The sequence below is a fragment of the Syngnathus leptorhynchus genome, chromosome 7 (genome assembly GCF_054491065.1).
Source record: "Syngnathus leptorhynchus isolate UIUO chromosome 7, UIUO_Slep, whole genome shotgun sequence".
In the NCBI taxonomy this organism is placed as follows: domain Eukaryota; kingdom Metazoa; phylum Chordata; class Actinopteri; order Syngnathiformes; family Syngnathidae; genus Syngnathus; species Syngnathus leptorhynchus.
Genome location: NC_141201.1, coordinates 7,045,698 through 7,058,503, shown reverse-complemented (window position 1 = coordinate 7,058,503; position 12,806 = coordinate 7,045,698). Strand labels below are relative to the sequence as shown.

Here is a 12,806-nt window from a genome sequence, read left to right as displayed (position 1 = left end):
AGAAGCTTGAAACATCTTGAATACATAATGCATCTTGTAATATCGTGGCACCAAATAACTGAATAGAAAAAACACATAACATCCCCACCCATCTCTATTACATTGTGCGCAATAATCACTTTGCGCCTCTATAAAGCCCCAGTGGACAGAATTACCCTATATCTGGCCAAAAATAATATGGCTGGACAGCTGAGTGATGCTAAAATGACACACCTAGTATCAGAGATCATAATTTAGTGTGTGTGAGTGTGTGTGTGTGTGTGTGTGTGTGCGTGCGTGCATGTCCTTACAGACTAATTGTGAATAGTGATAGTAACCTATCCCAGGGCTGCAACTAACAATTATTATAATCAATTAATCTGTCAAAAATGTTCTCGGTGAATCAGATAAAAATGTTATTTATATGTCCCTTTATTCAAAATCAGGACATCACTGTATTTTAAATTTACACTGCAGAAAATGCCCAAACAAAATTGATTACTTGTTAAATGTCGATTCATCAATTAGTCGTTGCACCTCTACAAATCAAACACGCATGGAGATTTTTTTACATGTTAAAAACATGACGCCCCGGGGTCACTTTATCATTTTTATTTTATCTTGGTTCTATTTTTATTGTCACAAGTCTTGGGACATACTGAACTAATCTGGGACGTCCGGTTTTGTCCCAGATCATGTGAAAATGTGTGTTGGCATGACAAAATTCACTGAGTCATATTAATAGACTCAAAGATAAATTTACACAAATTGCTTGCCTTTTCTTCTAACTTGTAAATCTGTCAAGCGAGATACGTGAGAGAAGTCAGCGAAAGGAAACTTCGGCATGAACCCCATGGCTGCAAACGAAAACGTACAGACTTCATAAGTGCAACTATTTTTACATCCAACTGTGCATGTCCCTCCAACAAACAAAAGACACTCAACAAAATCTTGACATTAGCCAGACAGTCATTCGATTAGCAGTCTCCCCCACCGTCATTAATCACAAACTTCCAATCTTTCACGTCTGACAGCAAAATCATTGTTACTTTGTTGTTAAATATAACTCAGCCTTGCAATTATAAGAACATGTCTAAATTGAAAAAAAGAATGTGGTGGCAAGGACTGAAAAAGCAGAAACTGAGTAGAAAAAAAAAGTCATAAATGGCAATGCGGTGCGGTTGTGATGTCAGAGTGAAAGAATGCAAGCCGTGTGGGCTGAGTGAGGAAAGTAAGACAAAAAAATGGTGAAGAACAAATCAGGAAAGAGAATGCAAGGTAGGAAATTAGATGGAAACAGAGTCCGGACATGGAAGAATTTGAATATGAAAAGTGGCTGTGTGTGTCAGTGTTCTGAAATAATCACCAATTTGACAACTTAAAGCAATTCTGGCACAGATATAAATTTACTCAATGGATTTCCCCCAAGTCAAACCGTTCATGTCCCTCCCACACATGGCAAAGTGGATCACCAGTGTTGGTAGAGTAGTGAATGGCATGTTTCCACACATAGAGAGCTAAGCACAGACAAAACACCAGCAAGTCTGAAATTAAATTAAGAGAGACTGAACGACACTTTTTCCGCTGGGGTAGCAGTTTGGTCATGCATGGTATTTCCTCTAACAACACAGAAAAACATATCTCTAGGCTAAATTGAGTGTTCTGAATCTTCCAGACGTCTGTCTGGATTACAGTAAATCGGTTGTGTGTCAATCCCAAACTCTGCCTCAGGTCTTTCTTGCTCTGACGGAGCCATTTAAAAACTGAAACTGAATTTTTCTTTAAGGTAAAACCTTTTTCTTAAATGAAATGTTTGCTTGGCATCATGCTGAAGGATAAAATGCACCTGTGTTGATGCTGACTGCTGCCACTTTACATGGCACCATACCGAAACCACTTTTTAGATGTCAAGTACTGTAAGGGACTTTTTCTAAGTTTCCAAGTGTGCCCACAAAATGCCTTGTGTATATTTATCAAATTATCAAATATTATCTTTATTCATCAAAATTAAAGACCTAGCATTCCCTCTGTTTTGTGCTTTAGTTAAAATATAATTTACCCTCAATTTAGGTTAGTTTAAAAATTTAGACTATGTGTTATATTATAAAAGATACTGGAAATTTGAAAACCCCTCAGGCACAGAGAGGGGGGAAATACACACACAAAAACAGGCTTAACCAGTCATAGGGCAGGTGGCAACTTGTTCAGAAAGAACTCAAAACATAGCACATTTCAACTAGTTCATTCCCAATAACAAGTATTCCACTATCCATGCAACCAAGTAGTAGATTCCCCTGCCTCATCTTTATCTTTTTCCAACTGTCCTGTTCTTTTACACGGTCCTCTTTTGTCTCCATATTAATTATTGGGATATTATTCTGCCCCACCACTCGCCGTGCCCTCCCTTATGGAACAAACAGCATCTTGGTTTATATATGGTTAAGTTTGACTGCTAAAACAAAGCTGCTTGCCTGCTGGAAACACAGCTCTGGTATGAAAAAAGCCCAAACACAAACAAACAAAAAAACAAGTGGACCCTACAGACCAATTAGCAGCACGGATAATAACTTTTTCAACTAGGTAGCATTTTTCTAATTCAATGTATTGTGTCTTGCATCAAGAAAAATGTGCTCTATATAATTTCTAAATGTGCTCATTTTCAGGTAAGAGTATAAGATCCTTATCTCACTTGCATTTGGTGAAGAAAAAAAAAACAAGACACAGTTGCAATGAACAGCACGAATGAGTACAGTATGTGTGCTGATGTTATCATTTCCTGTAGAGCTCATTCAGATGTTCCAATTAAGCCTTGTTTACAGCACCCCAAACAACTCACTGGAACATGTGAAGGACCTTTTGGTGAGGAATCCAAATTCTGCCTACACAAGGGCCACCTGTCTGGGTGGTGGCCCCATGGACCCATGTGAGCCATGCAGTATGATGACTGATCAACTTAAGTGGATAAAACTAAAAAATTGGCTATTACATATTGTAAAAAGCAACAACATGTGATTTTCATTGTAATTATTGATGAAATTTGCACTGGCCCGGTTGGACAAGCGTCAGTGAACTTGCAGTGACCGACAGGGCCCTGCAACAGTGAGTAAAAAAAAAAAATAGAGCAAAGGCAATCAATATTGCTGCACCAATAGCGTAAGATCTCTTGATGGAGGCAGTGTGACTGTGTGGACCTCCATCACTAGAAAAAAAAAAAAACTCAATGAAGACAATCTTGATGTGGAAAGAAGTCAAAAATGATGCAACAAGTGGCAATTCCGCATGTTTACATTTTGCAAAGGGATTGAAAAGTTTTACATGTGCAAATATAGCCAGTTATGCTGCTCATCCTCCAAGTTTATGTTCCTTACAAATGGGCCAACAAAAATAAGCTTTTCAATTGTATGTTTTGGCAAGAAGCGTCAGAAGCATTTTTTATAGTTAGAAGTAAAAATTAAACCTGTCAACAGATTTATTATGGTGTTAATAGGCATCGAGCGGTAGGTGTCTGACAAATACGCATTCTATCACACTTGTCATCGTTGAGGTGGGTGGGGTTGTGGGAGTCTGTTTGGATTATAGCTTTGAATATTTATTTTTGTGAGAGAGGTATGCAGTTACCGAAGATCCTAACTTTTTGGAGGACAACTGCAAATTTCATGTTCCACCATGGAGAAATGAATCCTCTCCAAAAGTATCAAAAATGAAATGAAGATATTTCTTATTGTCAACAGACTTGTTCCAATCTGTGACCAATGTGGAGTTGTGGAATGGATTGGAGACATTGTAAAATTAGGTCACGACTAGGCCAACCCTAATTAGTAATCATAGGCAAATGAAGCTTCAAGATGATTCATGAACCCGTTGTTGTGTTTACTTAGACCTCTAGATGGCACTCTCTGTTCACTGAAGACCTGAAAGCCCATCGACTTGCCATTTCTTAAAACCCTCACTTTAAACCAACATTGCCATCTAGAGGAGCCAAAGAATACAACAACTGGTTCATGAAGCTTCATTTTCCCATCACTACTAATTAGGTCACGACAACCCCTGATCAAACTACCTTTGAAAATGTGTCCCAAAGTGAAACACTGCCAAATCCGAGGCCACAGCCTGGAATTTAACCTGCCCTCACCAACCTTTGACACCAATAAGCAAGTAAAGAAGATCTCAAGGTCAAAGTCTAGTTTCTCCCAGTCATGCTTATCTTATTCGTTAATTGTATTTGATTTCTTTTTAAACAGGCATGTTTCCTTTTACAGTTTGTTTTTTTAGTTCAACACCGCCTGGTCTTTTCAGTATTTCTCTCGCCATATCCAAGGCCACACCTGTTCAAATTGTTCTGACATTATCAAAGGTCCACAAAAACTCTCAGTTAAAGGTTAACAAAAAGATACGCAGTGAAAAAAGACGCCCTTAGAAGCTTAATAAGAGCACCGACTTCCTGTTTATCGCTGTAGCCAATGCGATAAAAATCATTTGGATGGGCACGGCATGGGTGTCGGAAAGGATCTAAAGACACTTTTGTTTTATTTTTTTTTTACCTCATTCTTAAGTCGCAAGTGCTTTATAAAGAAGTCTTCAGGGTTACGTGTGTAAGGTGCAATTAATACATTTAACTTGTGAAGACAAAACACCTTAGTGGATGATTGACAAGCATGCTAACAAAGCATTAGGTCATGAAAAAAAACTTATGAGCTTATTTCCATTGCTAATTGGAATAGTCCTTGAAAAGGTGATGCCAATCCTTTCAGCAAACTTTAGTCATTGTAAAAAAAAATTAACTCCTTAAGTGTGCACTTTGCAGCTTTATAGCTGTGGAAAAAAATGTGCTGAATTGGCAATCTAGACAACCGTATGTCCCCAAATAACGACCATTGACGCACTTTCTGAAATATTAATCAGATGTGATCACCACTTCACAAAGCCTGCAGAAGATAGCTTCATTTTTCCACATCAGACAAAATAAGCATTGACCCAAGGTGGCTGTAGTTACATTTTACTATGACAGCTGACATGTCTACACGTCAGGGAAGCTGTCATTCATACATGGTCGCTATCTGTAAAGCTAAATTTGCAGTGTTTGCAGGGGAATTGCTGCGGTATGCGACGCACTATATTTAGCCACTAAAATCTACAAATCTTTTAATACAGGCCAAAAAAGGGGCAAATTAACTGTTAAAAGACAGAACACGCTTTGCTAAATAAAAGAGTAGAAAGAAATTATCAAGCAGATAGACAGAAAATCTTTTGAGTGAATGTATTCCATAATCACAAGTAGTAACCACTAATGGTGGGCAAATGAAGCTTCAAGATGATTCATGAACCCGTTGTTGTGTTTACTTAGACCTCTAGATGGCACTCTCTGTTCACCGAAGAGTTGAAAGCCCACCGACACGCTATTTCTTAAAACCCTCACTTTAAACCAACATTGCCATCTAGAGGAGCCAAAGAATACAACAACTGGTTCATGAAGCTTCATTTTCCCATCACTAGTAACCACAAATGTCTCCTAAAGGCTTCCCCTCTAACAAACTCTGTTCACAAATTTAATTCCATAAATTTTGAACAAGAGAGACATTTGACGATATCCACACATTTCTGCTTGAGTAGGAAAGTCCACCATTCCTTCATCCAAAGCAACCACTTGATTCTGTGTTCTATCAACACACTGAGGTTTTGGTGTCTTATTGCAGAGGGTTGTTGGGTGTGTCAACACTCAAGAGCACCGACAGCAAAGCTAGAAAGGAAGGCTACATAAAATCAATTGCAGGTACGACTAGAGTAGCAAAGATCAGCATAATAAAACTGTACTTATGGAAGAGCGGCACACAACACAGACTCTTTGGATAGGCGAAATAAATGATTACTTAATGCTACATTTAGCAAGATAATAATAGCATTACAATAGGAGTAAAAAAAAAAAAAACATTTATGAAGTTCAATTCCAGATGAGAATAACCCAATTTAACAGTCGTCTCTTTAACAAACTAAAGACTAAAGATAGCAAAAATAGAAAAGCAGACTGTGCATGTACAAAAATGGCAATGAGGATGATTTGGCTCATTTGTAGGGTAGTTTCCAATCCCACAGCCGTTAGTGCTGCCATAGTGGCTACTCCCAACATTTGATCCCAGCAGGGCAGGGTTCACTGTAGCACTGCGCTAGCTTTGAGATGTGGGAAAGAATTGAGTCGCTTGCTATTGCTCCACAAACTTACTATGTATTCTCTCGGTGGCTGACTCGCACACAAACACAACCAAAAGCACCCACATACACACACACATAGACTGTCACACGCGCACACACACCCACACAAGTGACTGAAGCACATTCAATCTTTTGTCTGCCTTGTCATTTTATTCCCACATTTGAGTAGACCCCTCTCTTGTCTGCATTGTCATGTTGCTATGTCATTCAAACAATTTGATGTTTTTGCCTGCTTCCGCTTACAAATCCGCCTAATGCAAGAGCGAATTTCCACTTGAGGTAATGCAATCAAACTTTCCATATGGAATGGAAACTGGCATACTTATTGAAAATGCCATGAGCATGCATCCTGTTTAGACGACTGTTAACATTCTTATCGGCTATATTTATGGCTTAGTCTTCTTTGATATCTGTGTTTTCTGTTATCAGAGGAAAAGTCCAAAAGCACTCCCTTGATCTCGGGGCTGGAGTTCATTCATACAGCTGTTGCAGATGGCAAAGTTAGCGCCGGTGGTTAATTTCTGACTTGCGTACAAGGAAGGGAACTCGGTCCATAAAAAAAAAAAACTATGCACAACAAGCAAGTTCAAGTTTGGAAAAACATAACATTTGATTACAAATTAAAATTGACAATAATTGAACTGCAACTTTGCTAAACTGCTCTTAGTGAGCAAAAGATGAGAAAGCTTACTTTCTCGGGGGTGTGGGTTTACACATTTATGTTGGGTACTGTACACGTCCCTATCCTCTCGAGTGTCATAAACGACAGCTCCATCCAGCTCATTCCCACACCCACCCACAATTATCCTCCTGACAATCACACCACACATTAGAACCACCAAAGTTGTTATACAATTCAGAATTTGACCAATATCTTCAGGAAAAGTCTCGAAGGTTGCACAAAATGTGGTTACTTGACCTTTTTCTGACACTAGCAAAAGAAGAAATAACCTTCACAAAAGGAAGAGACAAATGTAAATAAAACACAAGAGTAACGGGGATCCCCGAGTCACAACTAATGAAGTAGTAAAGTCGTAAGTGAAACAGCTGCTGACTTCATCACATTTAATGCCCTTTCGGATCAAAACTGCATCTTTCTGTCAGTGGCAAACAGCCTCGCTTCATTACCGGGCAGGAACTTGCCATTTAAAGAGGATTAGATCACATTTACAGCTGAGTGCCTGTCATCTTAGTTCCAGGTGACAGCTGCGGACAGGCCCTCAATGCTAGAAATTGTACCCTCCACATGACCCTGAGGCCACAGGTCAGCTGTTGCAAGCAGATTCCCCCACCAATGGTGCTTTTCTTCACGTATGTATTTATATATTTTTTTTTCATCGCATCATTGCAATGTAACTCTGTGACCACAATGTTGTACATACAGTAGAGGAAATATGAATGGACTTTTTCAATACTGCAAATGTGTCAAATATTTAAAAAAGTGTTTTTCTTTGTGTCTTAAAATGGCTTACTTGAACCAGAATCCTCACATTGATTTGTAGACAAAGGGTATAAACTTCTAGTGCCTTAATGTGCCTTGTTGTGGAAACTGAAACCAAGTTGCCATGAGTTCTTCTTCTTCTTCTTTCAAGACGATGAATAAGCGACATCCGTCGGAAGTACAGAAGTAGAGAACCATAATCTTAGCAACGATTTACAAGGTGCAATAATCCATCAAGATTGTACCTTTGGATACAAGATGCTGAATTCTGGTTAAGGTTGGCACTGTTAAGGCAAATAAAACAACTATACATGGGCATCAAACGGAAGAGAGTTAAATAGAAAATAAAAATCCAACCAAATAGGAAAACCTGCAATTGAATGAAACCACAATAACTGAACAGCAAAGTAGCGAAGGAATACTGTGCACTCAGATATTTCTTTTGTAATGTGGTACCCTGTTTTTGGATTCAAACAGGTTGTACTGTTCAGCAGATGCATTGTTTTTACAAACGACACGAAATTTAACAGGGGGACAAGTTTGTGGACAATCTCGAACAAATCGGTATTTGAACAAAAATTTTGAGATTTTTTTGGTTCGGATGTCGGACGAAATTCGGTTGTCGAACCTCCCGAGATGAGTCGAAAGGACCCGCATGCCAACTGGCTCTGTTCGTTATTACTTTCTCGTTACTCTGAGGATTGCATCAACTCTAATCATGCCTCCAAAGGAAGCAAGTGGGAGCCGTAAAGCCATCCTAAAACACAAAGACGCTCCTAAAGCAATGCGACAGTGAGCGCCCGGCCGGCGCGCTGCGGGCGGTTGCGCGATCGGACAAAATTAAGCTCCCTGCGCACTGAGGTCCACTTAAATTTTGGAAAGTCCATTAGCACTTTAAAAATATTTTCTAAATTTCAGTGACAGCTCTTTCACAATAATGCGACCAGCGCGGTGCAGTTGCGCGGTCGGCGACGCGCCACGGTTGCGCGTTCGGCGGTGCGCTGCAGTTGCGCGATCAGACAAAAATGCGCAAATAAAAAAATGCTTTAAAAAGGCGGGTTTTTTTTACGTCTTAAATGATTTTTCCATTATCTGTAATGGGAAAATATGATTCCACTGTATAAAAAATTGAATAAAAATGAATATAAATCCTCACACGAACCAACTCAGTGTGGACCGCTGCATTTTAACAGCTTCAATGTCTCTGACTGACTCCTTGAAAATACAACCAAGGCTACATGCCATACTGAAATGACATTCCAAACTCAAGTGTGTTTATTTCTATCAGTCCATGCCAGCCAAACTATAAACCGTGCTGGTTGTAGGTTCTTTAAATAAACACAGTAATTGTTCAACAAAGACTTTCTGAGTCACTTGATGATGATGCCACTGGACAAAGTTGCGGTTTAGAAGCAGCAGTGCCGTTATGAATGAACGTCTGAATAAGTTCAAAGGATCAAAGAAATCCAATGTTGATGTCATGAGATCATTCCGATCTAAAATGATTCAGACTTATTCAAACTTGAATACAAGCGCATAGCGCACTTTTTAGACTACGAACTTTGCTCGAAGTTCAAATGGCATATATAAATATCGTTTGGCACAGCATTTCCATAACGTATCAGTCTTCACGCAAGCAGTATTCAAGGTCAGAAATCACTCGCAACAGCTTCCAAAACGCCCCCCCCCCCCCCCCTCTAAGCAGGAAACGTTGTCAAAAGTCAACGTTTAACACAATCCAACGACAGCGCATGAGGGTAGATCGTGCAAACTCGCATGGATAGGAGGTACCTTCAACAGTCGAGTTGAAATGAGGTGATGTTTTGTCGGCTTCCTCGAAGCAGAAAAGCTGCCAAAAGTCGCTCCAGATCGGCGTGGCTACGTCGCTGCGGTGCCTGGTGTCTGTCAGTGCTGCCGGTGGCTTCCTCCAGAACCTCCCACCGCTCCCACACCCATTCCCACCCTCGACTACGCACGCGGTACTCTGCGACAGCGCCACATTGACACACCACCACCTTCCAGTACACGCAACACAAAAAAAGACGCATAAATATCTCACAAGTGTGATGATAACTTCTGCTGTGGTGAGGGGGGGGAAAATGTGACAATTGCGTCAGAACTTCCCCAAAATCTTCAATGGGTGTGGTGTGGAAAGCAAGCCTTTCCTTCTCTTTCACCGAAGGGTTGCAGAATCACCCAAAAGCAAGAAATTCGGACAGGGCGGCGAACTGCGTGAATGATGCAGTTTATTTTTAGCGAACCTGTCACCATGTCGTCATTGTATCAATTCAGTACAAACACTCAGCAGCCTCTTAGCAATGCTGTCGTCTGACGCTGCATAAAGTGACTTACTATTAATTTATTTTTTTTGTGTTACTTTTTTTTTTTTTTAACTTTTGCAAACTATTTGTGGCTGGCACTGCTGTGAATTGCAAAAGTCCAGGAGTAATTGACACTTCTTTCCTGAAAAAGTCATGTAACCTATCGATGCCACAAGAGTGTGGGAAATTACTATTTTTGTCTAAATGAAGCTCTTCAATTCACTTCAATTGTTGTTTGGAAACAAGATGCCACTAGATGGCATCAAAGCCATATTGTTGTTAGTTTGCCGCTTGAGTACATGATTCATAGGAAATGTGGGTATCGCCCGAACTGATTTTGGATAAAGGATTAAATCCATTTTTTGAAAATGTGCAGTTCAAAATCAAATATGCATTCTGAAATCAGATTAGAGGGTCAATTTCATGAGTAAAATAGGATTAGGTTAATTCTATCTGGTCGAATAAATAAGGCTAACCCTAACCCTAACCCTAACAGCAGATGTTCATTGATTTATTTGTTTGATTGACTGATTATCTAACCATGCAGTTTAAATTATTGACTTCTTCATTGTTTTGTTGTTATTTTACACACTGTACCAAGTGGCAATGTTGTGCCCTTAAAACTTTGAGCTCTAAATGTGTAGTGTACTTTAAAATAGAACCAACATCTACTGTTCACACAATGCATACTTGCACAATGAATATTATAAATCCAAAACCAAATACTTCTTCTCAGATATTAAGCATTTTTCAAGGAGAAGACATTGAAATCAGTTGAATAAAATGAGGGAAAGCACTGTGGAAATCAAAACTATAATAAGCACTTGAATTGTTTTTGTTTCGTTTTTATGTAACCTTTATTTATCCAAAACAAGGTAAAGGTCAAGGACATCTTAAAAGGTAGGATCAGAGTGAGGGTGAATTCGAAACACACTTTTCATACCGACTGGGAAGACAATATAAGGAACGTTTTGAATAAAATTGTAATTTAGTATTGATAGATTAATTGCCAGTGGTGATGTGGCAATTGGAGAGTGAAAATATTTGGTAAATTTGCCGCCCTGTAAAACCACCCATGAGGATGCACAAGGAAATTACAGTGCAGACATGATACAATATCCAGCTTAGACACTGATCCACTCTAGCGTGCTATGCTACCAAAATAGCTTCCTGGAAAATTACTAAGGTCATGACTTTACTGTCCTCAGTGGAAAGCATGAATTACCATTGGGGGGGATAATATGACAATTCCTAACTTTTTACATAACGTAATTAGCCATGCAACTTCAGTCCAGCATTTGGAATATGAGTCTAAAATGTAACCAGTGTCCTGCCCTGTGAAGGTGACCTCAACCGGTCAGATATCAATCAATCAATACCAGCGCTGGACTGTAATACACTTTCATTGCCAGAGGGGGGAGTAATTGATTCAGCGTATAATTGACGCTTTCTCATACAATCACGCAAACACGTTCAGTGTATGATCGAAGAGGAATGCAGAAAGAGGGGAAAAAAATATGAGGCAATGTACTGGAATTTCTTTGTCGTTTCCTCCCATCCGAGGTCCAGTACATTCCACACCTCCCCAAACAGCTCACATGAATACGCTTCATTAAGCACACATTCCTACACTGTACATTCTAAATTAAGCTTCCCACAGTGGGAGTGATTTTAAAAAGCCCACTCCCCTCATTCCTTAGATACCGTAAATAGATGTTACACATCCATTTTTTTTTTTCCCTGCCAAGAGCATACCATTCAAGCCAAAATGGATGGGAAAGTTGTATCCTTCATGGAAATTGTATCATAAAACAAGTTGATGACAACTGCATAGGGTCTAGCAGTGCATTCTCATTTTTTACTGTCAGAAACTGTCCGTCTTTCTATTGGTTAATGTTTGAAATATTTAAAACGGAAGTCATTTATCCTTTATTTAATCAGGAAGATCTCATTTGGATTAAAAATCTCTTTTGCAGCATGCTGTTGGGACTTTCCACTTGTCCTGTCAGGGGTCACCACAGCAAATCACTCGCTTGATTAACTTGGCCTCGTTTCCTGAGATGACCAACCCAATTTTTAATCTGGTGTAGCAGTGATTTGGTATTGGAGCAGTGATCGGGAATCAAATTCACGCAATGTACCTAACGGTTCAGATCACATGCATTATAATCAGTTTAATAGAAACCCTATTGAGTCTGTAAGCAAGTTGACTTTCATGCAACTGGCACACATTCAATTCCCAGTCATTTCCAAATCATTTTAGTAGTGATGAGTCCAGGATGTATCCCTCCTCTCATTTCATCTGGGAGAGGCTCCAACTCACACATAACCCTGAACGGGACAAGCAGTATAGGATCTACATTGATGGATGCTTTTTACTCCACCCTCTTTGTCAGCATTGTGCTGCTTACATTGTTCTTTTTCAAGTGTCATAAAAAGCACTCTCAGCTGATTTTATTAGACGTGCAAGCACTTCATAAAATAAAGTGTATTCAAAGCACCATTTTTTGTTTCAGTGTTGTAGTGGTATCTAAAAATAAATAAATGAGTAGTTTGAATGATTCTATGTCATGTTGGTCTGTTTTTATGGCATATTCGTGTAGCCGTCAGCTGTCAGAGGTTAACGTTGCCTGCACATATTTTTTAGCATCAATGATGAAATATTAATGAAAATGATTTGGGGAAAAAAATCGTAAAAATGACTAACTCAACACTTGGAATGTACAGCTATCACTATATGCTGCACTCATGTTTTTTACATTTCAAGCAAACTTTCAATAAAGTTTTTAGTGATGACTTTCAATGAAGAACAGGTAGTACACAATGTAGTTGCTGTGACATTTGACCTATTTTTAAAA

The 12,806-nt window shown here is 39.2% G+C and overlaps 1 protein-coding gene across 3 annotated transcripts in view; it reads right to left on the bottom strand.

The window, feature by feature from the left end:
- LOC147054486 (unconventional myosin-Ic-like) overlaps positions 1-12,806 on the bottom strand; it is a 38,214-nt gene that overhangs the window by 24,341 nt on the left and 1,067 nt on the right. Inside the window, exon 1 of one of the 3 annotated variants that reach the window (XM_085915856.1) lies at positions 9,419-9,565. The exons of the other annotated variants lie outside the window; for them this stretch is intronic. The gene's annotated coding sequence lies outside the window, so the exon portion shown is untranslated. Of the gene's footprint in view, positions 1-9,418; positions 9,566-12,806 lie in introns of those variants that run through there. 3 annotated transcript variants of the gene reach the window in all.